Source organism: Phyllostomus hastatus, unplaced genomic scaffold (assembly GCF_019186645.2).
Source record: "Phyllostomus hastatus isolate PE091 unplaced genomic scaffold, TTU_PhHast_1.1 phas_contig_148, whole genome shotgun sequence".
NCBI classification, from domain to species: domain Eukaryota; kingdom Metazoa; phylum Chordata; class Mammalia; order Chiroptera; family Phyllostomidae; genus Phyllostomus; species Phyllostomus hastatus.
Window position 1 is genome coordinate 731,444 of NW_025333607.1, and position 26,379 is coordinate 757,822.

The following is a 26,379-nucleotide window of genomic DNA, read 5'->3' on the forward strand; positions in this document are numbered from 1 at the left end:
AGCAAAAATATTGTGTAACTGAATTACATAAAATGTATATAAATTTCATATTTTATTAGATATTTTGTATTTTCATATTTTATTTCAAAATATGTTGCTTTTAATCAACTTACCATTTTATTTCTGAAGCTAATAAAATAGATATTCTAAGATATTTATACCCTGAGAAAGAAGGTACCTGCTAAGAAGGGCTTCTGGTGGCTAACTGAGCTCCGATTTATAAAACAGAGCCTCACAGCCATTTCTGCAGAGGCCTCTCACACAAACCGCACTGCAGGGAGAAAGGAGGCTGCACCTGCCTCTGCACTGAACTGCCTGCGCGGTGTGTTCCTGCCGCCTGAGCGCCCCCTTAGAGAGGAGTTCCTGGAGTCCTATTTCAACCAACAGAGCTGACCTTCCCCATCCAATTGGAACTATGCAGCTACATCTCCATCAGCATCTTTACCAACCAATCAGAGAGGCTTCATTTTGACCAATCAAGACAGTGCTTTTTGGACCAATCAAACTCTGATGATTTGGAGTCCTTCTTTGCATGAAAATGGGTCAATCAGGGGTCAGGGGTAGAGACTTTTGTTTGTATAAGTCAGCTCCCCTCTGGTTCAGAGAGGGCACTTTCCCTTTCTACCAAGGACTGAAGACTAGGTCTCTGAGTTGAAACACAGAAGATGTTTTGCTGGAGCAGAGCCAAGCAAACCAGCACAGGCCAGGGCATACTGGTGTGGAGCAGAGCAGAGCTGTCTAGCCAGAGAGGGGCCTGGCCTCGGGGCCTCCTAACAACTATGCTGTGTTACAATTGAGCTATTTGTGCTGCATAGTTTCCTTGTTCACCATACCCCAAAACTGGGATTCCTGTTGGTGTTGAATTGGTGCCAATGACTCCAGTGGACAAATATAATATTCAATTTAACAAGGCACTGGAATTTAGGAAGACAGGATCAAATATTTTATGTATGATGTTTATTTTGAACCACTTCATTCATATATTTTGCATTCAATAACAGCACTGTAAAATGCATTTTCTTTTTTTCCATCCTTTGGCTGGATGTTTTCCTATTAATTACCAAGAAAAATTCATTAAAGATGATTTGATTGAAATTTGCAATTCTGCTTCAGTAGGAAATTTGAAAATGTATGCTCCAGGCCGTTTAAACCTTGCCACATGTGGGAACTCAATCTGCAGACACCTGTGCAGTGGGCGCTGTGCTGAGCCCTGGCACACCAGTGAGGACACCAAGGCCCATGGCTGGAGGAAGCTGCCGTGACCAGGCCAGGCCCTCTGTCTAGTGTTCGGCTCCCAAGGCTGTGCTTTCTGTGCCGTGAGAAGCCAGCTTACCACGCACCTGACCTACCAGGTTTCTTCCTGCCTAAATACTCATTATGGGAAGTAATCTTGATATTGCCTGGCACAACTTACAGGACAGGCTGTGTGGTCTCACTCACACTCAGCCTCCAGGGGCTTGCGCCTGTGGCTCGTGGGGCACTTCCCAGGCTCCATTGTATGACACCCTCACTATAATATTATTTTTAAGATCAGACTCACAACTCTTCTGTTCTGTAAGTAATACCTCAATGCTGGCTTGAGAAGAATGATTGAAAGATTTAAGGAGAGCCACCTCACCAAAGATAAACTATCACTTAAAATTCCACATGATGCACATGGAATATAAGACCGATGTGGTGTTTACAAGACTGAGTTTCCTGGCATGACTGCACTAGCAGCACCGTCCAGAAAGTGTCCACCCTTTTTTAAAAATTGTTTTTACATCCAGCTTCATTAATTTTTTCCTACTCAATAATTTAAAGTGGAATTGATACAAACTCACTTTCCACAACCATATTTATTCTCTACACAGTTAAGAGTGTGTGGGAGAGGAAATCGCCTGTCAGAGCTAAAATAAAGCAAATCCTAAAATCGACATATTGAAATCACAGGGTCGTTCAATTAAGTGGCACAGAAGACAGACTTTCATATTTTAAATACTATTAACAAGAATTAACTTACAGGAAAATATGACGAACAGATAAGAAACAGAAACTGGACAAGGGTAATTCATTCTACAAATGTTAACTCAGCATTTGTTTTCCACTGCAGGCTCCATCCTAGGCCCTGGGATTCAGAATGAGTGAGGAGCAGCGCGAGCCTCCGAGAGGCCTGCAGTCCGGGGGTGAGAGCCGCCCATGAGCTGTTAGACAGTGTCCACAGTGACCACAGCCCCAGCTGCCTGCAGCTGACCCAGGTGCCCCAGGAGGCAGTGTCCCTAGGGACCCACTGGGCATATAGTCCAGAAGTATTAAAGATGTTCACACCCAGAAATTCCTTCTATAGGAATTTGTCCTACACAAACATCAGATGTGCACAAAGTGCTTTACTTATAAAAGCCAAACATTCTAAACAGTCTCAATGGCAAACATGAGCGGGACTACGGCATTAATTATGCGCTACCTCTGTAATGGACTATGAAGAGGATATTAAAATAATGTTTTCTAAGAATAGCTAAAATATGTAAGACATGCACATGACCTAACAGTAAGTGAAAAAGAGAATACAGAACTATATACAAATCTGTTCATAATTTGCTTTTGTTGCTGTTTACTGCTTGTTTCTCAGAGGAGAGACTAGGTTGCCTAAAATTAAATTGGATAAAAATTTACTAAAATACTGATGACATTTGTCTCTGTTCAAGGAGTTATGGTTGATAATTATTTTCAACTTTTTACTTCTGTATTATTATGTAATGTACTTATGTTAATTTTAGAAGCAGTAAATATGTTTTAAACAAAATAAGCAAAAACTTAAAGTACCTGGGAAAAGCTCTAGAGTCCACAGTACAGGTGAGCTGGGCGCAGAAGGGTGCCAGAGTGCCCCCTGGAGGATGGGGGGGCGGGGCGTTCAAGACAAAAGAAGAGGGTTGTGCAAGCGCTGAGCTCTGAGGTGCTGCACGCAGTGGGTCTGTTTGGTTGGGGGAAGATGGAGTATAGAAGCCCAGGGGACACAAAATGGTACTTGTGAAGGTCCTTATGTTATTAACTGGCACCCATATTCCCCACATAATTCTGGGGTAACAGAATTTGAGAGCCTTAACTAGACCCCAAATAATGTACTTTCCTTAAGTGGCCGCCTACCTACCCTGACAGCTGAGGAGGCCCTTGAATGCAGGTCCAATTCCACACGCTTCGCCTCACCAAAAAATAAAAATAAAACAGAAAGGGGCAATTCATCTAAAGTAATAGAAAGCCAAGAAAATTAAGTATGGTCAAGTAAATACTGTGAGCCACTAAATTCCTTGTCTTGGCGGCACCTGTTCTGTGTAATTCAAAAGAGATTTTGGAACCGCCTGCCAATTCCAAATCCCGCCAACTCCTCCAATCTTACCTTGGGTCCAAACCCGAGTTGAAACCTAGATCAACTTGTGGGAAGAAGCATGAAAAGTTATTTTTATACATCACACAGCCTTCAGTTTTAAATGTCTCTTCAAGCTCATATTCACTTCCTTTTGCAAGTTGGAGTGTATTGTTCAGGCTTTTGTCCAGTAATTTTATTTTATTCTTTTTTTTTTACCCCAAAGGATCAGCTAAAAAAAGTAACTATGTGGATATCATATTATTAATTACCTAAACATAATTAAATATGCTGAAATTATACTAACAGTGTGTCTGGGGTTTGCCAGATAAACTAAACGGAGCTGTCATAAGCCCTCTGGATTGATTTGCCCAGCAGAATCGTGAATGCAGCAGAAAGCAGCTTACTGTAATGTAAACGGAGCTTTCCGAGTACTGCGCACAGGACAAGTTTATTTAACGTAATATATTGCACTCACCCATCACTGCTACCTTTCAGTTTATACTTTTATGGTAACAAACGGCTATAATAAACAGAGCCGTCGTGTTAAAAATCAAGAAGATGGCTCAGGGTTCATCCTCTTTTTGAAAAGAATCTGATATTCCTCCACTTCGTACTTTGCGATGGTAAAGACTCAAAGAGCGGAGCATTTTGAAACCAGAAAGGCCCTCAATTCCTCATATCGATCCACGGAGAATTTTGGTCTAAATTTTTTTACAACCAGTCTACCCTCTAGCACCCTTTCTCATGGCTTAGCTGAACTGTAACCAGATCGACAAAAACTAACTATCTGCCTGTAATAGTATTTTGGGTGTTTTATTTAAAAATTATTACCAATCTTCTGTCTTCTTGTAACATTGTCTTGTCATCAGCATCTTTCAGTCATGATAAAGTAATCTATTAACGTATCATTTTGAATGTTTTTAAAGAAACATTTATTTTAATTTTAAAACAACCTAGGTAATCTTTTCCTATATGAGGTAAAACTGGGCTCCAGGTATATTTTATAAACTTGATAAAGTGTTCATGTTCCAAAAAACCAATTATCTTTACCCGAAACTTATAACAAATATTACATCATTTCTCAGTAACTTGGCAAAATAATTCACTAAATTTCATACATTTTTTCTTTCTTTTTTCCCCCTTTAACCCCACTCTGCCCTGTCCTCCAGCATTCCCCATCTTAGTTCATGTCCATGGGTTGTACATATAAGTTGTTTGAGTCCTCTGTTTTCCATACCATTTTTATCTCTCCCCATCTATTTTATGCCTGCTAATGATGCTTCTTCTTCCCTGTGCCTTTCCCCCGCCGTTCCTCCCTTCCCCCTCCCCACTGAACTCCCTCCATGTGATGTCCATGTCTCTGATTCTGTTCCTGTTCTGGTTGTTTGCTTAGTTTTTGTTTTCATTTTCTTTTAGGTTCATTTGTTGATAGTTGTGAGTTTGTTGTCATTTTACTGTTTGTATTTTTTATCTTCTTTTTCTTAGATGAGTCCCTTTAACTTTTCATATAATAAGGGCTTGGTGATGATGAACTTCTTTAACTGGACCTTATCTGGGAAGCACTTTATCTGCCCTTCCATTCTAAATGATAGCTTTGCTGGATAGAGTCATCTTGGATGTGGGTCCTTGCCTTTCATGACTTCAAATACTTCTTTCCAGCCCCTAAATTGAGATATTTTTAAGTGAGATATATGCTAGGCTCCAACTTAACACATTAATAATTTACCACACACATTACTTTTTGTACAATGTTTTAAGATTAAAGTTCATGACTGACTAAATTCCCAGAGATTCCGATCGGGAAAGTGATCAACAGCAAGGAGCAGCGAGCTGGCACAGAGGGGCCAGGCATCCGCCCAGGTCTGTCTGGCTGGAAGGGTGTGTTTCTCAAAAACAAAGTGCCCACTCTGGGTTTACTCCTCGTGGCGTGGCTGGGATGGATCAAGCATTAAACGCCACTCATGCAGCAAAATAACAGGAGGATATGAAAAGAGCACAGATTCTACGGAAAACATTCTAGTTCACAGCGTCAGCTCCAGTGATGCATTCTCGATGGCCTCTTTCTAACTGCAAGGCTCCTTTGCTCTCTGAACCAAAGGCACCCACAGCGGTTCCCAGCTCCCAGGGCTAGGCCATGAATCTGATTGGTACCTGTACCAGGCTAATTAGGAACCAGGGCAGCACAGCAGGAGGTGAGTGGCAGGCAAGTGAACTAAATTTCACCTGCATTATCACATGGCATGAGCTCTGTCTCCAGTATAGCCCCAGACCCCCCTACCCCTCTGTGGAAAAAATAACTTCCATGAAACCAGTCCCCGGTGCAAAAAGGTTGGGGACCACTGCTCTGGAGAATAAGCATTTGTAAAACATTTTGTTTTACTGGCACTCATTTCCTTTTAAAGAAAAAAAATGGATGCAAGTTTTTTTTCCTTCAAACTTTCTTTCTGCCGTTCCCTCTCTCTGTCCCAAAATTCTTGCATTATTTAAGAAAATAATATATAGAAACTAACTTAAGAAATTTACTTTTACTTAATCTTCTTTTTTGACATTTTCTGTATAAAGATACTTAAGGTAGTTTCTAAGATAATATTTTTAATATTTCTGGGAAGTCATGAATCCCTCTTTTCAAAAACACTAATTTATTTTTTAGAGAGACAGAGGGAGAGAGACAGACAGTCAGACACACTGATTTGTTCTTCCACTCATTTGTGCATTCATGGGTTGGCTGTTGCCCTCCCCGGAGATCGAACCTGCAGCCTTGGTGTATTGGGACGCCACTCCAGCCAACTGAGCTGACGGGTCAGAGCATAAATCCTTCTTTCTTTATCTCTAAAAAGAAAAAATATACAACTAGTCCTATCTGACTTACAAGTTATTCTGAAAAATCCAAGTGAAATGATTTAGTGAAAAATTTTAAATGCTAATCATTTTTAAGTTGGTGATGAAACTGATTGCGTGCATACTCATGAATTAGATTCTAATTAAACAAAGTTTGCAATATGAAGGAAAACTGGAAAAATGTGCTTATAGACCTGCTACCTAAAGACCCACTACAAAGTTATATATAGATACACACACACACACACACATATTTACATACATAATTTTGGGGTTTTATTATTATGCTTTATTTGTTTAATGTTATTATGTGGCAAACTTCTATGGTGTTAAATAACATTACTAACATCCTCCTAAAAGGTATCGTTGAATCACCCCCCTACTTCTAGATGAATATTTCATTATTCCAGCTTTCTCCTACTTTAAAGAATGCTGAAATGGAAATACACATTGCTTTCACCATACTTAATAGTGCTTCAGTGGAATGGGCTATCCAAATATACACTGCTAAATTGTTTTTTCAAAGGACTACACCATTTATATGGCTGTTGGTAATGCATGAGCTAACCCATATCACTGCACATTGACAATCCCTGAAAATATCTTAAAAATTCATGTCTGATCTTCAAAGGAAAAGTTAGCTCATGATTATAATTTGTATTTCTCTGATTACTATTTAAGTTGTGTTTTTGTTCTTGTTTAGGAATGTTGATTACTCATTAGTAGATGGTTGGTCACATACATTTACCATTAATTTATGAAATGCTTACTAATTTCTTGACAGTTTAATTGATATTATTATATACTAAAGACAGTTTCCCTTTCTTTATTTTGGTACAAATTCTATTAACAGCTTAAGCAGCTCCAAATTTGATTTCTTTTTCTACATTAGGAGTTATAAACACTAATGCATTCAATTCTATTTGTCTTTCTTACTTCTTCTGTCTTCAAGGATTAGAAAGTGCATACAACTTAAGATGTTTTACAATTACCTCAACTTTTTTGTTTATTTCATTTTAATGGATCAGTATCTTTTGTAGTGGCTGCTTGGCCTTCCTCCCCACTGAGCTGTTCCCCAGTGGTAGGCTGTCTGTCTGTCGTCTCTGAATCCCTGGTGCCTAGTACATAGCAATCCATATTTATAGGCTGCATGGACAGGTGAATGGATGAAGTGGATGATGGTAATAATAGCAAGGGCCAATGCTACTTGACTTCTTATTAAGTACTGTTCTAATCACTTTTATAAATATTACCTTGTCAATGCATTCAAGTTTCTATTCTTAATCACACTTACAAAAGTCAGAAATTCACTGAAAGAGCCTGCTTTCTAATTAAGAAGCATTCAAGAACTACCGTCAGCTTCTGCCTACGCCCATGTCTGAGGTGATGGCTTCGGTGTCCACTTGCAGCGGGAAAACAAAGCTGTATGCAACGTGCTGCCAACGTGCATGTGCCCTCCCTCCACCCGACCCCCACTGGGGCCCATTTTCTCACCACAAAGCTCAGACGCCTCTGTCTTGAAACATGTCTGTCACACAAGTAATCGTCCCCCACTAAGCTCCCTGTATCTCTTTCCTTCATCAGTAGAAGGAAAATTATCGTATAGTCTCCATCGTACGAGTGCAATGCAGGGTAGACAGGAAAGCCCTCAGGCCAGTGCCTGGCCTGGGGGAGCCCAACAGCTGCTAGCTACGACCATCAGTGACACTGACTAGATCAGCTGGCATCGCCCAGGTGGCCCTGCTCCTCTGCTGAGCTAGGTCAGCTTCTGAAAAAAAAATCATTTCATATGTGCATGCATGGTTCCACCTTGCCAAGTTTTTCTTCTTCAACATTAGAATTGATTCACCCCCAGTGTCAAGCATCCTCTCACTGCCCATTCCTCTGGTCAGCTGCACAAAACGAAGTCATCATCTATCTCCTCCGACCTTCCAAGCCTTCTCTTTCAGTAATGCGGAAACCTCAGCACTGCTCTCATTCCCCTTCTCTTTCCATCTGCCCTTACAAGCAAATCACCAGATCCTCTTGCTCCACCTTGGAGAGCCTCCCCTTCCTTCCTTTCCACCCCACTCTCTTAGGTGACGTCAGTCTCTAGGCCCCTGGAAACATGCATTACTCTCAGGCCTCTCTGATTTGTAATTGTCTTCAACTAAGACATTATATATATAATTATATATACTAATTAATATGCTAATATATAGTAATTAATATACTAATAATATACATATATTATTCTAACCTGAGGATATATTTATTGATTAGAGAGAGGAAAGGGGCAGGGGAGAGAGAGAGGGAGGGGGAAAGAGAGAGGGAAGGGAGAGAGAGAGAGAAACATCAATGTGAGAAACATCAATTGGTTGCCCCCTGTATGTGCCCCGACCAGGAATCTAACCTGCAACCTTCTGATGTACGGGACAATGTTTCAACCATCTGAACCACCCAGCCAGGGCTCTGCACATTTTCACTTCCTGAGCATTTCCTCAGATTCTTCACTAAATAAGTACTTTCTGGCAAAATACTCTGATTTACTACACGCAGCTTTTGAGGTCACAGCCGCTTAGCCCGCTGGGCAGCCTCCTCCTCACGGGCAGCATCTCTGCACACACACTCTGGTGCGACCCTTGCACTTCCAACTTCATCTGTGCTGACATAAAAGTAATTCATTTGTGATATTCTCCAGATCTGACATTCTCATAATTACATATTTAGAAAAACTAATATCAATTTCATATTCATAATGCTATAAAAAGCAGCTTTCCTTAGTAAGCTGCAGAAGACCTCATAGAAGTGTTCACTTTGATACCATATTAGGAAAGTATATGAGTCATGACAAATTACACAATCATCAGATTATTCCTCAAATGCATGACTGTTCCATAAATGACTTCCATCCTCTGTGAATGCCGAAACTTGCAAGTCACATATGGAAGGAAAAGGATATTGTCGATTCACTTCAAATATTTTTATGAGAGAACAATTACCTCAGACTTTTGTAATTCACTATTAAATAGAATAAAATAAGCTTTGTTATCTCCCAATAAATTAAACACATAAAACCATCAAGCAGCAACACTTCGTACAGTCCAATAAAAATGTTAAAGATAGGTGGGCCTGTTAGAGTTGCTATATTCTCCTTGTTTGTAAGTACAGGATTTGTACCCTTGGACTTGACTGAGATGCAGCCCAGGGACGTGAGCATGCGAACCACTAACTGGCCAGCAGCTGCTGGGAGAGGAGGATGAGGATTTTATTTTCTCTTCCCAGGCCTGCTGGCCACAGGAGAAAGTCCAGGTCTCTGCAACGTCTAGGCCCCTTCCAAGCCCTCAGCCAAAACCTGCAGCATAAGTTTCACCAGTCTTTAAAGCCCCCGGCTTATATTTGTAGTCCTTCTCCTCTAGTCAGAGTCCGTGGCCCATGTGAGTGGGCCGTCCGAGCCCCCAAGAGGCCCCACCCTTCAGTCTAGAGGCAACCGCCACAGGCCAGCGTGCTGAAGAGAGGCAGTGCTCCTGACCCAGCTCTCGTGATCCCAGGCCTGTCTCTCAGCCTGAAAAGCTCTTCAATCTCCAGAACGCAAACATTCTGAAAAGCTGTCTCCATCTATGCCTTCATCGAGAACTCTGTTTTTAATGCTAAGTAACAATCTGAAACAACCTGATGCTCAACCTTGTTATCTGAAAGGAAGCGTTTGAGAAAACATAAAATTACAACATACAGACTTTAAAAGCTTAAAAGGAAAAATCTTTTCTAAGTTTACATTGAAACTCAAACAGCACCATACGCTGAAAGTGTTAGTGATATATCTAGAGTTTTATCTTAATTTCTCCTATATGTTTATCTGTTATCAAGGATTTTAAAATTCTTCACATGCATGGTAACAAGAGGCAGAAGTTCAGCTGATGAGAAGTTTACAGATTCTGATACACATGCACAGCTTTACAAACAAATTGGTCATGACAAGATTTGAAGAAGAATTTTGTTTTCTTTTAAATTAGTAGTTATAATGATGACAAGCAAAAGCTTGAGCAACCTAAGCAAGGCTTCCTTAGTCTCCCAAAGACTTCTGAAAGACTCTGCATCGCTGTACTTTATCACAGGTCACAAACAACTCATACTGTCTATGGGCCTTTTCAAAATGTGCTGGCAGTTGGACTGGATGGCCTACTCAGTGTCTACTCCTCTCCTGACACTTGAACAAGGCCAGTCTGTTGTAGACAGACATGCCCAACTGTGCAGCTGCTAATTCTTGGACCCTCTGTTTGTAGTAGAGAAATGCTGGGAGCTCTACATGAAAAATGAAGTGATAGAAATGTCAACCCACCCCTTTGAAATGTTACAGGACAAGAGATTTTAAAGGACATTAGTGGACATTGAGGAAGGCACCCGTGTCTAAGACCTACTTGGAATGGCTCAGAAAACCATCACAGCTAGCTCTGATTTAGGTAGTGATTGTCCTTTTGTTTGCTTTCTTCTTTTGTTTTTTGCTTCACTCAGCCAGGGACCAACAACCCTAGTTAGAGAGAGCTGTTTTACAATTATAAGTATTTTTTTTTAATTTTTGTTTCCATTTCAGATATATTCATTCGCAAATGATGATACATGCTTAAATTAGTAACCAATTACTTTGGGAAACGTTATAAACCTTTCCACTAATTACTAATAACTATCAGGAAAATTTATTTCTAGAAGCTTGTGTTTCCATTTCTGTTCTCAGTCTTCTGGTTATGAACCTGGCCGTCAACAGTAACAGCACTAAGCCACACAGACGGTCAAGGAGAAGGAACACCACCCAGAGTGACATCTGTTGTACAGACGAGAGTAAGTGCAAATTCTGTCACCCAGAGGAGCCCAAGAGGCTCATGGAGTTTAACCATGAAACTGAGCTGATAATATAGGTTTCCAGGCAAAGATTAAGAAATTGTTTAATTAGGTACAATTTTGAGGTTGTGTCATGTTAGTGCTGTTATAAAGGCTGCATTTAATTGGCAGAATAACAAAGTGCCAGTACCTGTTCTCGCACAAAATATAACACATTCAACAAACTTTAGTATTGACTCTCAGACAGGAATGTTTTCAGGAAAAACCAAAAATCTCTTTAATGGTAAACATGACCACACTCCTCTAACATCTGAGTTGGAACAAGGTAACACCTGTGTGCAGACCGAGCCTTCCCCCTACAGCTGGCATTTCTCCTAAATGAGACACAAACACCGTCCAGGACTGTGCAGTGACCTTCCTGGGTTTTCCAGTCTCCTGTCCTCTTCCTTCCTCTTCCTTCTTTTCTTTCTGACTCCTTTTTCAAGAACCACTACTATACTTTTCACTCATGTCTAACCTGCCAGACTCTGGGCCCTGTCTGAGGTCTTTTCAACTCTCTGATATCAGCTTCTTGCCCATTCTCTCTAAAACCCAATAGGCTGATGCCATGCCCTGATGAGCACAAGGACTGCCTTTTGCTTTGCTCCCCACAGAACCTTCTCTGCACCGACAGCCCCACTCTATGTCCGACACATGCCTCATCTGCAGCATTCAGGCAGCACGGAACTGAAATGACCACAACAGACCATTAAATCAACCAGGTCTAATGTAAAGGAGTTCTGATAATGTGTACAACATTTTTAAGTCAACTTTTCATAGTATGTTGGTTGAGAGCCTCCTCCATTATTCTAAGAAAAACTAATAAGAGCCAGAATTTGTCCGACCACCGATCTCTTACCATTCTTTTCACCCCTTTTCAATTTCTCCCTCTCATTTTCCTCTGAACCACAGGTATCTAGCACCCTCACTTGCAGTCCAAAGCTCTGACTGCAGCCCCATCAGCTACTTTCCTCAGAAGTTCCACAAACGCTAATGCTTCTTCCCCCTCCTCAGTACTCCTCACCTTTTCCCATGAGTGGCTAAGTGTAAGAGGTATGAATGTTGCTGTTGTGATCATTGGTGTCGACAGGATCATGCACAGCAGGTCTCAGAAGATAGCCACTCTCCTGAGCTGGCCACCAGGTTAGCCCAGGAACTCCAATCCAGCACAGAAGGACCATCTTAAAACTACTTTTACTAACCACCATCTAATGGCCTCACATGGAATTGAGTCTACCCAATGTCCTTTTTCAGGGTCTGCTACTAACTTATCTAAATCTGTACACTTTCTTACTAAATATGTCAGGAGAAGATGTTGTAGCTATTTAAGAAATTGGATATTCAGCTAGGCTCGATGTACACAACCATTTAGGGTCAGGGTCATTGTATTCATTCTGATCAGGCTGTACTTTGACTCTATGTGACATATTCTTAGTTTCTAGAACCACTGTTATTTTCATTTGGTTTTCTGTTTGATGACCAGTGCACATTTGGGCAAGATTTTCCTTAGGTCATAGCACAATGCTGGAATAAGTTTATCACTACTGAACATGATACTGAAAAGTAACTATTTTCCTTATATCACACATTAAGTCAAAAGTCCTGCTGTTCTTTAGAAGAGATTCTTAACTTCATAAAAGTAAACATTATCTCTTCTAACACAGGTCTTTGAACACTTACCTAGCTCAGGATGGCTTCTCGGATCTCAGAAATTGACCAGTTGTTGTGAGTGGCACGACAGTCCTATCAAGTTCATACTAAAGTGCAAGTTTACTATGACTGCACGCTGGGCACATCATCCACAAGAAGGGGATGACATGACAAGCTTGGTGCATCAAAATGAAATTTAGAAACAGACAGTGCCAGGATCCACATGACCAAATCAAGGCAGAATCATGTCATTTATTAAACGGTTTATAAAGTGCAGCTCCATTTTGAGTTGAATATGCATCTGGAATTACACACCGCTAGCTTTAGTTAAATATGTGTGTGCGTTTGTGTGTGTCAAATATTAGCACTATTTACCAATTACTTATGCAAGTTTTACATCTTAAGACTTTAGCTAGTTTCAGAAAGTAAATGTTTCCTGACTATTAAGAAAACAAAACCAACTACTATTATTGTTTGGTTTTGTTTTCTTAATAGTCAAGAAACATTTACTTTCTGAAAGAAAAAGAAGATAAAACATATCTATAGTAAAATGACAGCAAACTCACAATTATTAGAGAGTTTAATTATTATTAACCACACCTAAAACAAAGGCAAAAGTAAACTAAGCAAACAACTAGAACAGGAACAGAACCACAGAAATGGATATCACATGGAGGGTTATGAACAGGGTAGTTGGAGGGAGAGAGAGGGGAAAAAGGTACAGAGAATAAGTAGCATAGATGGTAGGTAGAAAATAGAGGGAGGGTAAGAATAGTATGGAAAAGTAAAAGCTGAAGAACTTATAGGTATGACCCATGGACATGAACTAAAAGGGGGGAATGTGGGTTGGAGGGTGTGTGCAGGGTGGAGGGGAGTGAAGGGGGGGAAATGGGACAACTGTAATAGCATAATCAATAAAATATATTAAAAAAGAAAACAAAACCAGGTGGAAATAAATGTAAGTGTACTTAAATACAATATCATGAAAGACAGTTTAGGTATGAACTTGAACATATTTTGCTATATGTTGAAATGGAACATGCTTATAGCTGAAGGAGAAATACAGTGAGGAAGATGTCAGCACTAAATGAGCTGTAAGACCAGACTTTCTGTCCTGTGCGACCTTCACTGTGTGGTGCGCTCCCCACCCCTATTCCAGTCACTCCGGCAATCATCACAGTTGCTCACTAGGCAAAGATGCTTCTAGCTCTCATCTTCAACAGACCAAATGATTGGTCCTTTTAGCATGAGCTAACAGTCCTATTGATGATCTAACTTTAGATTGCTGTCTGATTCCCCGAGTTGTTGGGTAAGCCAGTGCACCCTTACTTCCGTGCTGCCCAGTTTTGTCTTCTGCCCCTTCTATGGGGTGCAGAGGTCCCACAAAGGCTCTCCGAGAGCACCAGGGGAACGACAGTCTCCACGAGCAGAGACTGTGATGTTATCTCCAACCTCGGGGAAAGGCGTGGCCAAGGCATCAAGAGCTATGTAACTGGAACAGAAAGGAAAATGTTCGTTACCCACTAGATGTGATCTGTGGAAGGCCACATTGAGATAAATTGTGCCGAGAGAGCCCGTCCTATGATGGTCTGGGGATGGACACTCCACAGCTGGTCACTTCAATGGGACATCCTTAGTGATAAGGTCAGACAAAAAGTCACTCCCAGGAATGAGCAGTGCCTGAGTCAGAACTTCGTATGGAAAGGGTCTAGGAAAAGAACGAGGCATAAAGGTGAAACCCTGAATTGCTACTAAATTAATAGGATTCCCCTAGAAAAAGTAGCTATATATTACTTTGAGGTTTTTCCATATGTTTTTTAACTGTATTTATTTATTTTTATCAGAGGGTAAGGGAGGAGAAAGGGAGAGAAACATTAATGTGTGGTTGCCTCTCATGTGCCCCTTACTGGGGAGTTGGCCACAACCCAGGCATGTGCCCTGACTGGGAATTGAACCAGCAGCCCCTTGGCTTGCAGGCCAGTGCTCAATCCACTGAGCCACACCAACCAGGGCTACTTTGAGGTTTTTCAATGTGAAGCATTTGAGGGTAGAGGGTTATAAGCAATGCAGTACAGAAAAGGCATCTGAACACAACTAAGGAGTCTGACAGCAATTAATGTACATATCACATTTTAATTAAAATAAGCAGCCGCGGGGTTGCTGAGCTAACAGGTACAGAAGTAAGCACAAAGGAACAGATAAAGCTGCGCTCTCTCTGGCTGCACCCATCCCCAGGCTGCCCACAGTGAAGTGCTAAGGGGCCGGGCACCCTGGCCACTCATTTTACAAGGGCCCAGCAAGAGCAGCAGCCCCTTCCCGCAGCCCCTGCCCTGGATGCTCAGAACCAAATGCTCCCCAGGCCTTTAGGCATCCCTCGAACTTGCCAACTCAGGAATGCAGTGAGTGGCCCAAAGTGGTACCTTTTGTATTCAAAGTGTTTACAATATGCTAGAAAATTCTCCCAAACCAACCTCACTGACTCTTAAATTCTAAGCTAAGTAGCCAAGGTTCCTGTCCCTCTTCTGCTCTGTGTCCATGAGCACATGGACACATGTGTACACATGCATGCACAGATTCATGTTTTTTTTTAATCCACACCCAATGACATGTTTATTGACTTGAGAGAGAGAGAAACATCAACATGAGAAACATTGATCAGCTGCCTCCCATCCACACCCAGACCAGTGAGTGAAAATGCAACCTTTAGGCATGTGCTCTGACTGGGAATCAAACCCACAACCTTTTGGCATATGGGATAATGCTCCAACCAACTGAGCCACCCAGCCAGGGTCACAGATTCAAGTTTAAAAGTCTGTCTCATGTTATCATTATTTAGAGTATATTTCAGAGTTATTTGCAAAAATACCATATACCTTAGATTCTCAAAAGAGAAATGTGATCCTCTTTAAAATGCCTTATATAAAAATCTAAAAGCACAAAATATCATACTATGGAAATGTTGAAAAGTAAAAGAAATGTATTAGATGCTTTCCAGGAAAATGAAAGGTTCACTCGAGTTCAAAGTTAAATCTAGGTACTGTACAAACACAGTGGACTCCACTACCAACAGATGTTATCTGTAACCAAGAAAAATGCAGCACATATGCTAAAGTATGGGCACTTCTTTACCTGCTTTCCTTACCCACTAATGTTTTTAAATCCCAAACTCCCAACCAAGATGCTCATCACCATTTCCTTTCAAATCAATGACAATATCATAATGTATTCTCAATGTCTCCTTCCTTCCCTCCTTCCTATCTTCTTCTCTATCCTCTATCAATTATCTATTATCTCCCCCCTTTTTTCCCTCAATACCAAGCAAATATTATATGCTAGGATATAAATTTATGTGTGCAGGGATTTTTGTCTGTTTTGTTCATTGCAGTATGAGCATTTAGTGCCTAGCATGTAGTAGTTGCTCAACAAATATTTGTTGACTTGAAATGAATATGCCCATTCCTGGGAAGAGCATGATGACTAAGTCGCAGTTCCTGCTATCAAGGTCATCACTGTACATCTGCAGAAGCAGGCGAGATTATCACAGAAACACACGTCCTATGGTAAATGCAGAAGGTAGACACAGAACTCTCTTGGGATAAAGATGGGCAGCAGAGCAACTCTATGACTATGTGGATGGAGTGTCTTAGAAAACATCCAGGAGAAGGTGATGTTTGTGCAGGTTATGAAACAGGAGCTGGACAAACAGGCAAGACAGGCCCTTCAGGTAGAGGACACAGGACAGGGAAAGACATGGAGCATGAGACCCACACGCCTGCAGAGCTCTGGAGAAGCTCCTTGAGAAACGAGGGCAAAAAAGTCATCAGGATCAAGGACAATGGATGAAAGATCACAGAAGACTTTGAAAGAAAGAGGCAACCTGATTGCCTCGTGTCTTGAAAAGCAAGTGTTGGGGGGCGGCGGAGAAGTGGGAAAGACTGGGGGACTGAACCCTACAGAGTAACGGCATTGGTGTAGGCAAGAAACGAGAAGAGCCTGAACGGAGTCCACCGAGGTGCCTTTTCAGGAAAGATGGGGCAAAGATCCCAAGAAGGAAGACTAGCAACGTTGAATGAGTGGCCTGAAGAAGACAGAGTTGGCAGAAGCAGGGACTGAGGCTGATCTAAGTGTTCAGTGTCTGGCGCCTAAGCGTCCGAGATGCATTCACCGAGACCACGAGTCAAGGTGGAAGGACAGGTTCCGATGTCTGGAGAGTGGCCAGCTTGGGCCCTGGGTTTGAGGGGCAGGTTTGGGTGTTGGGCGGAGCTGGGCAGTGGGGGTGAGAACACCGGCAGGGATCAAGACAGAGCTCAGGGCTGGCCAAACAGCCAGAACTTATCATGTCAAGGCTGGGGATACGGTCTCCCAGAGTGGCACAGGGGGATAAAGAGGAGTAGAGAGCTCAATAAGTAATAATTACATTAATAAAGAACAAAAAATAACATCCTGGAAAGCCTCAATATTCTAGAATAAAGGAGACTATGAAAGCAGCTGAGAAAGGAGTATTTGTAGATTATTTAACAGAGCTGTTACCTTCAGGTAGAAAATGCTTTTAACTGAATTTGACAGTTTCTCTTTCAAACCTGAAATGCCAAAGAAACTCCATGTGTCTTTAAGTTGGATTGTAAAATGATACCATAGTTGGTTGTCACACATTGTTATCGTGCTGCTTACCGCATTTTCTGAGAATCAACATCAAAGCCAACTTCTCCAAGCAAACAAAGTACACATTCTAGCATAACACTTAAAAGTGACCTATCTTGGAGTCAGCATGAACCCAAATTAATTCACTGTGGCCAAAGCCACTCTGCTCGCCCTTACTGTGTACATACGGAGCATTACCTCATCCACCCCCCCCCCCCACCCCAAAGCAGACAGCGGAGCACAGCAGCCCCGAATCAGTAAGGCTGAACAGGAATGAAGCCCAGGTAACTAGAGAGGAAGAGTAATGCCTTTCAGGGTAGGTGCAGAGTGTGCGAGAACTTCCGAACCCATCGGGTGGAACCACAGGGGCACAGCCTGGCTGATTCAATGCCCTGAGACGTTACTGACCAGTAACAGTATGTTCCCAGGGCTGTCCCTGGAGGGGACAAACTGACTAGGGAGTGACTGAGGAGGTGACCGCCAGACAGACCACTTCCAGAAGGAGCCTGAATTTGAACCTCTCACTTGTTTCTTGCCCCTTCCCCACCTGCCCCACCCCGCCCCTGGCTTTCACCACCAACCACCTTTGGGGAAGGTCATCCTCGTCTACTCCTCTCACATCCCCAGAATTCAAGGAGAGGCAGGTGGCTAAGGAAGAGCAGGCACTGTGCTCCCCAAGCTCCACAGATGGGGGTCACAGAGATTGTACCCTGGCCACAGCTCCGGTTTCTACCTTTCTAGCAGATTCACCCTCCACAGGAGATCCTGGGCTCTTGGGAGAGAGGATCTGGGTACAGAAAAAGGGAATTGAAAGTAGTTTAGGATCATGTTCCAGAAGTTCAGCATTTCAAAATCCCTGCGGTGGGAAAACAGCACCCTTATCAGCACAACTTCTTCAAGAGGTACACACACTGCTCTTGTGTCTCCAGCACTTAACAGGCACTGAAGGAATGCAGCGAACCACTGTCCCCGGGGGACCGACAGAGCGATCCTGGCTGTGCAGTACAGAACCACGGAAGCCCTCACCCCAGAAGACGGGAAGTCCTGCTCTGCAAAAAGCAGTGCCTGAGTTTGAATCTGGGTCTTTTTTTGCTCAAACCTAAGTCCACACACAGTAACTTTTAAGGATAATATTTACTTCCTTGTTAGTAACCAGGCTATTGAGCCACGGAGAGCCATTGGACCTTGCAAATTTCATTATCTGACACTCCTAGTCATGGCCTCAGGAACTGCAATTGCTATTTTATCGCTTTAAAAGTCCTATTCTGAAAATGAAAATCAATGAAGCAGATTTGATATTCCGTGCAGGACTGACAGAGCAAAAAGTGTTAAGTGATCCTCATGAACCTCATAAATTTATTTTGGGGGAAATAAACCAGGTTGCATAGATTAATTATGTAAGTTAATTTAACTCCTTTTGTACCCCAGAGCATTTTATAAACATAATAGGTGCCTACAAATATTTCAGGAACAAGTGAATAGATGAGTTAGTTTTGTGAGAGTTTTCAATAGGTAAGAATTATGAAGGTCATGCCCTATCATTCACAGTGAAAAGTTTGACTCAGCAGTGTAATGTTGTCTGGACTAGAGGCACAGAGTGGTTTAAAAACCACTGGCTCTGGCCAGGTGGCTGAGTTGGTTGGAGCACCATCCCATACGCCAAACGCTTGTGGGTTTGATCCCCTGGCAAGGTACACACCTGGGTTGTGGGACACACACCAGTAGGAGTGCATGTGGGAGAGAGCCTACACAGATGTTTCTCTCTCGCACCAATGTTTCCCCTTCTCCTTCTAAAATCAATAATACATACCCTTGGGTGAGGATTAAAAAAACAAACTCTGATGTCAAATAAAAGTAATAGATGTTATGTTTGCAACATGATGAAAATGCTTTTCTATTATTCCCTGAATAGTAAAAGTAACTGAGATCTCCTTAGCCTTCATTCTCCCTTCATGTTCTGAAGGATCCTATCTTACAACAAATTTGTGTACTATAGAAATATCAATGAACCAGGAAACATCTTAATGCAAAACAATACAAGTGCCAACAGAAAAGAGCAAGGAGCAAAACTCCAATCAACCTTTTATATACAGTTGACCCCTGAACCACATGAATTTGGGCTGCATAAATCTACTACATGAGGAGCTTTTCAATAAATGTATTGGCAAAACTTTTGGAGCCTTGTGACAATTTGAAAAAACTCCTAGACAATCCATGTAGCTTAGAAATACTGAAAGACTGAAGAAAAAATTAGGCATGCCATGAGTGCATGAAATGCATGGAGCTAACAACCTATTTTATCATTGAAAAATATACAATATGTAAAAATCTATTCTAAAATGTTAAAAATGTATCAGAACTTATGCCCACAAACACAGACGACACACAGCACCATTGCCAGGCAGCAGCAGTGTGAACGAAGGTGCAGGTGCAGGTGCATCTGCGTGGAGTGCATGCTGCTGTAATGTCCCATGGCCGCCTCCAGTCACTGCTGCCATGAGCTCACATGCCGAGGACCCACTGACAACATTGTATGACCCAAATCGTCCTCCTGTAAGCAGCTTGTCTCTAGGAAACTGTGTGTCACAGTGAAAAGCTGAGATCTTGCTGGTCTTGTACATATTTCCTTGTCTAGTGCTACACTGTGAACCTGAGTGACATGAGGGGACCCCCCATAAAGGGCTGCTAGTGCCACTGGAAGTGCTCCCAAGAAACAGAGGAAAGCCTTGACATTACAGAAAAAGGTGCAATGCTTGACTTGTACCAATGAGTGAGGTCTGCAGTGGTGGTTGTCTGTATTTCAAGTAAATGAACAAATCCAGCATAAGCACCAAAAGAAGAAAAGAAAAAAGAAAGAAGAAAAGAATAGAAAAAAAGAAATAAAATTGTGAAGTTACCAGCAGGAAAGAAAACCTTGTACTTTTTGCAAAACACCTTTTTGTCTCCTACTGAAAACGCAACCTTTGAGTGGGTGCCATGTTGCCGCCGGAAAAGCACATCTACAGGCTCGAGAAAAAGCCAAGTCACTGTGTGATGACTTAAAGCAAAAGGAAGGTGCAGGATCGAGTGCTGGAAAATGTGATGCCAGCAAAGGATGGTTTGATAATTTTACAAAGAGTTTGGGCTTTAAAAAAGCAAAACTGGGCTTTTGTCGAGACAACAGGAGAAGCAGCTCCCGCCAACCCAGAGCCATCGGACAGCTCCCATTATGAAGTCACTGAGGAGAGAGGGAAACTGCTGGAGCAGGTTTGCAATGCAGGTGAAAGGGCCTAGTCTGGACCAAAATGCCAGAAAGATTGTTTTTAGGGAGGGAGAGAGGCAAGCACCAGGACCTAAGGCTGGAAGGGATAGGCTAACTGCTGTTTTGTGCCATCTCAGCAGGATTTATGGTCAGGCCTGGCCTGATGTATAAAGCTGCCCACCCCATGTCCTGAAGGGCAGATAAACACCAGCTGCCAGTGTTTGGCCATACAGCACAAAGACCTGGCCAATGAGACCCTGTTTTGAGATTGTTTCCATGGACGCTTGGTCCCTGAAGGTGGGAAGGCCCTTGCTGGCAATGGACTGCCTACTGAAGTTCATCTGGCATCAGATGATGCCCTGCCACCCAGAATCCCATGAGTTCAAGAGGCACCGAGGTGGGATACTTGGCCCCAAACACACCGTCTCTGATTCAGCCTCTGGATCTGGGGTCACAAGGACCCTCAGGGCTCAGCACACATGATCCTATAGGAAGGACTGTCAGTGCTGTGGAAGGGAACCTGGCAGGGAGGACATCATCATAGTCTGCGAGGACCACAGCACTGAAGAAGCATCCTCATTGCAGAGAAAGCAGGAGAGCCACTCCACTGGGACTGATGCACACCTTCCGGAGAGCCGTGTCTGCACGCTGTGCACAGCTTCCCGGGACTGAGGACAGATTCGAAGATGAGCGGGTAGAGACCTTTGCAATGCTGCACCTGCACTCACTGAGCAGCACGTAACTGCCGTGCTGTTCAGTGGATGAACTTGTCTGCAGTGTGTAGTGCTTGTCTTCGTGTGACAATCAAACAACTGCACATGAGAACTGTGTGAAGTATCTGTGTCCTCGTCACCAGGGCCTAAGGAGTTGTCATGTGGGATGTCACGTGCCAGACATGCATTAAAGTGGCAGCCCAGACTTACACAGGCATGCAGTAAGTGATATTTAACATAAAGTTTATAATGCATTAGTTTTATAACTTTGCTTTCAAAAAATCATATTACCACACAGTATGCATCTCTCCCATAATTAAAGAAAATGCTTATCAACCCATTATCACAGGTCAGTGTTTTTCTAATGCAACAATGCTCCCAACACTGTATTGTGATCGACTGTAATACTGCATGCCATACAATTTTACAACAGTTCATTCATTACTGCATAGGCTAGGCTACCATAAAGCAATCATATTGTTGCTTCTTCACTATTACTGCATCACAAACAGTGACACTTGTACATAAATATGAATTTCCTTTTTACATTATCTTTTCATTTTTGATGTTTAATGTTAGTAATTCACATAACATCTACAAGTGTTTTGTATCACATAAGGCAATACTAATGTAAGTACTGACAGATGATTTATCTTATAAACAGATGATGGAAACTTATGGTATTGATAACTACAGTATAGTACTGCAAATGTATGTTTTCTTCTAACTTTGTTCATAACATTTATTTTCTTTAGCTTCTTTTACTGTAAGAACATAGTACATAATACATATTACATAGAAAAAGTATCAATCATTTATGTTACCTGTAAAGTTTCCAGTCAACAGGAAGTTATTAGCAGCTATGCTTGGGGGGAGTCAAAAGTTATACACAAATTTTGACCACATGGGGGATCAGTGCCCCTAATCCCTGCATTGTTCAACGGTCAACTGTATTTACAGTTAAGGAAATATATGTGTATGTTTGTGTGTGTGTGTGTGTAGACGTGTGTAGAGTAAAAAAATAAAACTCTTTTGATTCTGGGTAGGGAAATCATTTGTTTGTTTTTTAAATTGAGTCTGCACTCCACATCCTATATTATCAGGGAAAAGTGAATTTACAGTGTGACACCACCACACGGCCGTTAGAACAGCTGAACCCCAGCACACTGGCAACGCCAAATGCTGGTGAGGACGTGGAGCGACAGGAGCTCTCACTCACTGCGGGTCGGAATGCAACACGGTGCAACCGCATCACAAGACAGGTCAGCGATGTCTCACGAAACCCAGTGCAGTCAAACCTTGGTTCTCAAACGTCTTGGTTCTTGAACAACTCAGTTCTCAACCAAGTTGGTCACAGGAAAAATAATGCCTTGGTTGTCTAACAAAACTTCAGGTCTCGATTCTTGACCCGTCAACCCTTTCATGCAGATACCTGCATGATCAGCCACGCCTCTCTCGGACTACAAGCAAAGGGGATTTGGTTTCCAAACAAATTGATTCTCAAACAGTTTTTAAGAATGACTTAACTTCCAGAACCAAGGTTCCACTTACCCTACAATCCAGAAATCACGCTCTTTGGTATGTACCCAAAGGAGCTGAGAATTTATATTCACACAAAAACCTGCACATGGATGTTTATGGTAGTTTAATTGATAATTTCCAAAACTTAAAAGCAGTAGAGATGTCCTTAGTAGGTGAATGGATCAATAAACTGGGGTCATCCAGACAATGAAATATTATTTAGTGACACAAAGAAATGAGCTATCAAGTAGTGAAAGGATAGGGAGGAACCTTAACTGCATATTACTAAGAGGAAGAAGCCAGTGTGAAAAGGCTACGTACTGTACAATTCTACCTATGTGACATTTTGAAGAAGGTAAAACTATGGGGAGAATAAAAGGGTCAGTGGTTGCCGGGTGGGGGGAGGGATGAATCACCAGCACAGAGGACTTTTAGGGCAGAGAACATATTCTGTATAACACTGTAACGACAGATACAGGTCATTATAATCTGTCCAGGCCCACAGAATGCACAACAAACAACAAACACCAGGGGTGAACTGTGACGTCAACTGTGGATGCTGGGTGACAGTGATATGTCCAGACAGGTCCATCAGCTGTAACAAATGTGTTGGGGAGGGAGTACATGGGAAAATCTCTACCTTCTTCCTTCATTTTGCTCTTAACCTAAACCTGCTCTAACAAAGAGGGTCTTACTTTAAAAAAACTGTCTACCAAATTTAATGCTTAGCCAGTTTTCTATATCAATGTATTTGCAGAATGCAGCTGAACATGGTTTCCTTCTGATCACCCAGACCAGTGAATGAGAGAGTGTCAGTGGTCGCATAGAAACAATACTGATGAACTTCCAAGAGCTGAGCCTGTCTTGCACAGATGCACAGTGGTCGTTTGTGCAAGTTTGTGCAACAGTATGCGTTTTGGACATTTATTTACTTAATGTAGAATCAAAAGTGAAAATTTAAAAAACGTGTAAAGTTACAGATTTCACCTGTTTTATACAGTACGGAAATATTTAAAGAGATGCCTAGGTGTTAATTTACTTAATCGAATGATTTATATAATTCAAGCATGTATTTTTTAAATTGTAATCAAATGTTTCATATGTTTCAGGAATATAAAGATGGCAGAACCCATATGTTGGTGGTTTGAAAAATTTGTACCATTGAAATGTTAGAGGTGAAAACTCATTATGATGAAGATGAGCAGAAAATACTGACAGAAGTATTAAATGGAAAGAAAATAAATGCAAAGAGAAGGAAATGCAATCAGACTAACCAAATAAAATACCAGGTGTAAAGAATTCAAGGCACTGACAGAAGTGGAAAAGGGCAAAGCACAGTGATTCTGCGCGGGAAGCATGCGCCCTGCAGCATAGGCAGGCACCGCTGCAGGGAGGCGGAGAGGGGAGGGGCAGAGCGTGCGCTGTGCTGGGTATGGCAGGAGGTCCCCACCAGCCTTTTTGTCTAATCTGAAGTATTACAGCAAATCATAACTAGATTGAATCAAAGATAATGACTTCAGAAAATGTATTAAAACCTTAAAATTTGCCAGACTCAGAGTAAGGATTTGTCATTTTAACCTTTGTATTCAGGGATAATGTGTTTTAAGTTAATTTCCCTCTAACCCAGAGCTACCAGCCTTTGCACTCCATAACCCTAAAAAAACCATTAAGTTTGCTCATTTGGGGAAGTTGTTAGACAAGCAAAATGCTGGAGAAATTATAATTGTATTTATTCAAATGCCAGCTTAAGAAACAGTAATATTAATGAGTCTTAAGTTACATCAAGACCCACAGCAATGATTTTGCTCTTGGGTCTTGTAATTTGACTTCAGGAAATCCAAAATATTTCCCAAGAAAACAACCCAAAACTTGGTGAAACTTCTGGGTAAGACCTCATTGTATATACAAGGGGGGAACCCAAAAAACCTAGAATTTATTTATAAAAATTGTGTATTTATTCTTACATGTTTAAACTTCAGTCACCTTTCAAGTACCCTCCATATGATGCAATACACCATTGAGAAGTTTTTTCCACTGCTCAAAAGAATTTTTGAATTCATTGATTCGGGTGCCTTTTAGTGCTTCTGCGGTTCTTTGTTTCACCTCTTCCACATTGGCAAACTGTTTCCCTTTGAGGACATTTTCCATCCAGGGAAACAAACAAAAAAGTGTTCTAGGTGAGATTGGGTGAATAGGGAGGGTGGGGCATGGGAATCTTCAGTTTTGGGTCAGAAACTGCTGAATACTCAATGAGGTAAATCACCCATCCTGAAATGGATAAACATGTTGAAAGAACCTTCAAAAACAAATGCAGTGAAGCTGAATGCAGCCTCTCACAACAACGCCAGGTGGTACACAGATACAGATGAGTTCTTAGAACACACACCTAATGGGGAAAGCCTGTCCTTCAAGGGGCTTGCCCTCCAGAAGGTAATTCTATTTATTTTTCGGGGGGTCCCCCCTTGTATAACTACAGGAATAATAACATTAGAAACATCAACACCAGTAGCAGGGCAACAGCTAAGAAGGCCATCTTGCATCGTCTGGACAAGCTATTTCTAAGCCACTAAAAATGATCATGATAAAGTAGTAGGAAGAATATCTAAACATATATCTAACAAGGAAACATTATGCATAATTATATATACAAGAGGTAGAAAAAGGACACAGAGTATAAAAGTTTTGAAAGAAATTTATTAAAGGGACAAATATGGTTATGTTGTCATGTTAACATTTTTTTGTTGTAGTTGTTCTGTTAATGAAAAAAAAACTATAAATAGAAAAAATGTCAGTTTTGTTAATCCTTCAGTGGGATGTCAAACAGCGTACAATGAAAACATTTTCTCTACCAAGTATTCTTATGGCTAAATTTCATTGTATCTCTCCAGCTTTTGTTTTGTTCAATGAACACTTATAAAACGTTTGCTAGGTTCTGTTCCCTTCCCTTGGTGCATTTCACTCACACTTCAAAATGCTGGTCCCCTGATGTTTCCTGCTAGATATGATGACTTTACCTTTCTCCCTTGAAGCATCCTATGTGATGATTTTGGACTCACGGGCCATTCACAACCAGGTCACATTCACACTCTGCAGCATCTACTCAAAACTGCACCCAAGACCAGGGCCGCTTGGTGACCACTTACGTCAAAGCCCCATCACCAGCCTGGAGTGACAAACACCGAACTCCTGCACCTGTCATGCGGACTGAAGCTGGTGAGGTTCCCACCTCTGCTCACACACCCCTTGGAGCCTGGGCTTGCACAGTCAGGAGTTCAGATAGACCCAGAGACACAGGGGGAGGAGACAACTACTACTTAGGGTGGAAAACTCTCTACCCTCTAAGAACAATGTAAGAACAATGACACTGCATGTTCAAGCCCGATCTTGTGGCTACCACTAGCTTCATAACCTTGTTTGTGAAAATTGCAATGAAAAATAAAAATAGTCACCAAAGACCCTGACTGTTGACCATTCTGGGCCCTCTCTGGACTTTGTCATTAGACTTTTCTCTTGCATATGACAATGGTGATTATTTCCTCTTTCATAGAACATCCTCACCTCTCAGCAAAACTACTTGC

At 41.8% G+C, this 26,379-nt stretch overlaps 1 protein-coding gene across 5 annotated transcripts in view; it reads right to left on the reverse strand.

Moving 5' to 3' along the window:
• CHRM3 (cholinergic receptor muscarinic 3) overlaps window positions 1-26,379 on the reverse strand; it is a 458,960-nt gene that overhangs the window by 402,941 nt on the left and 29,640 nt on the right. The window lies entirely within an intron of this gene.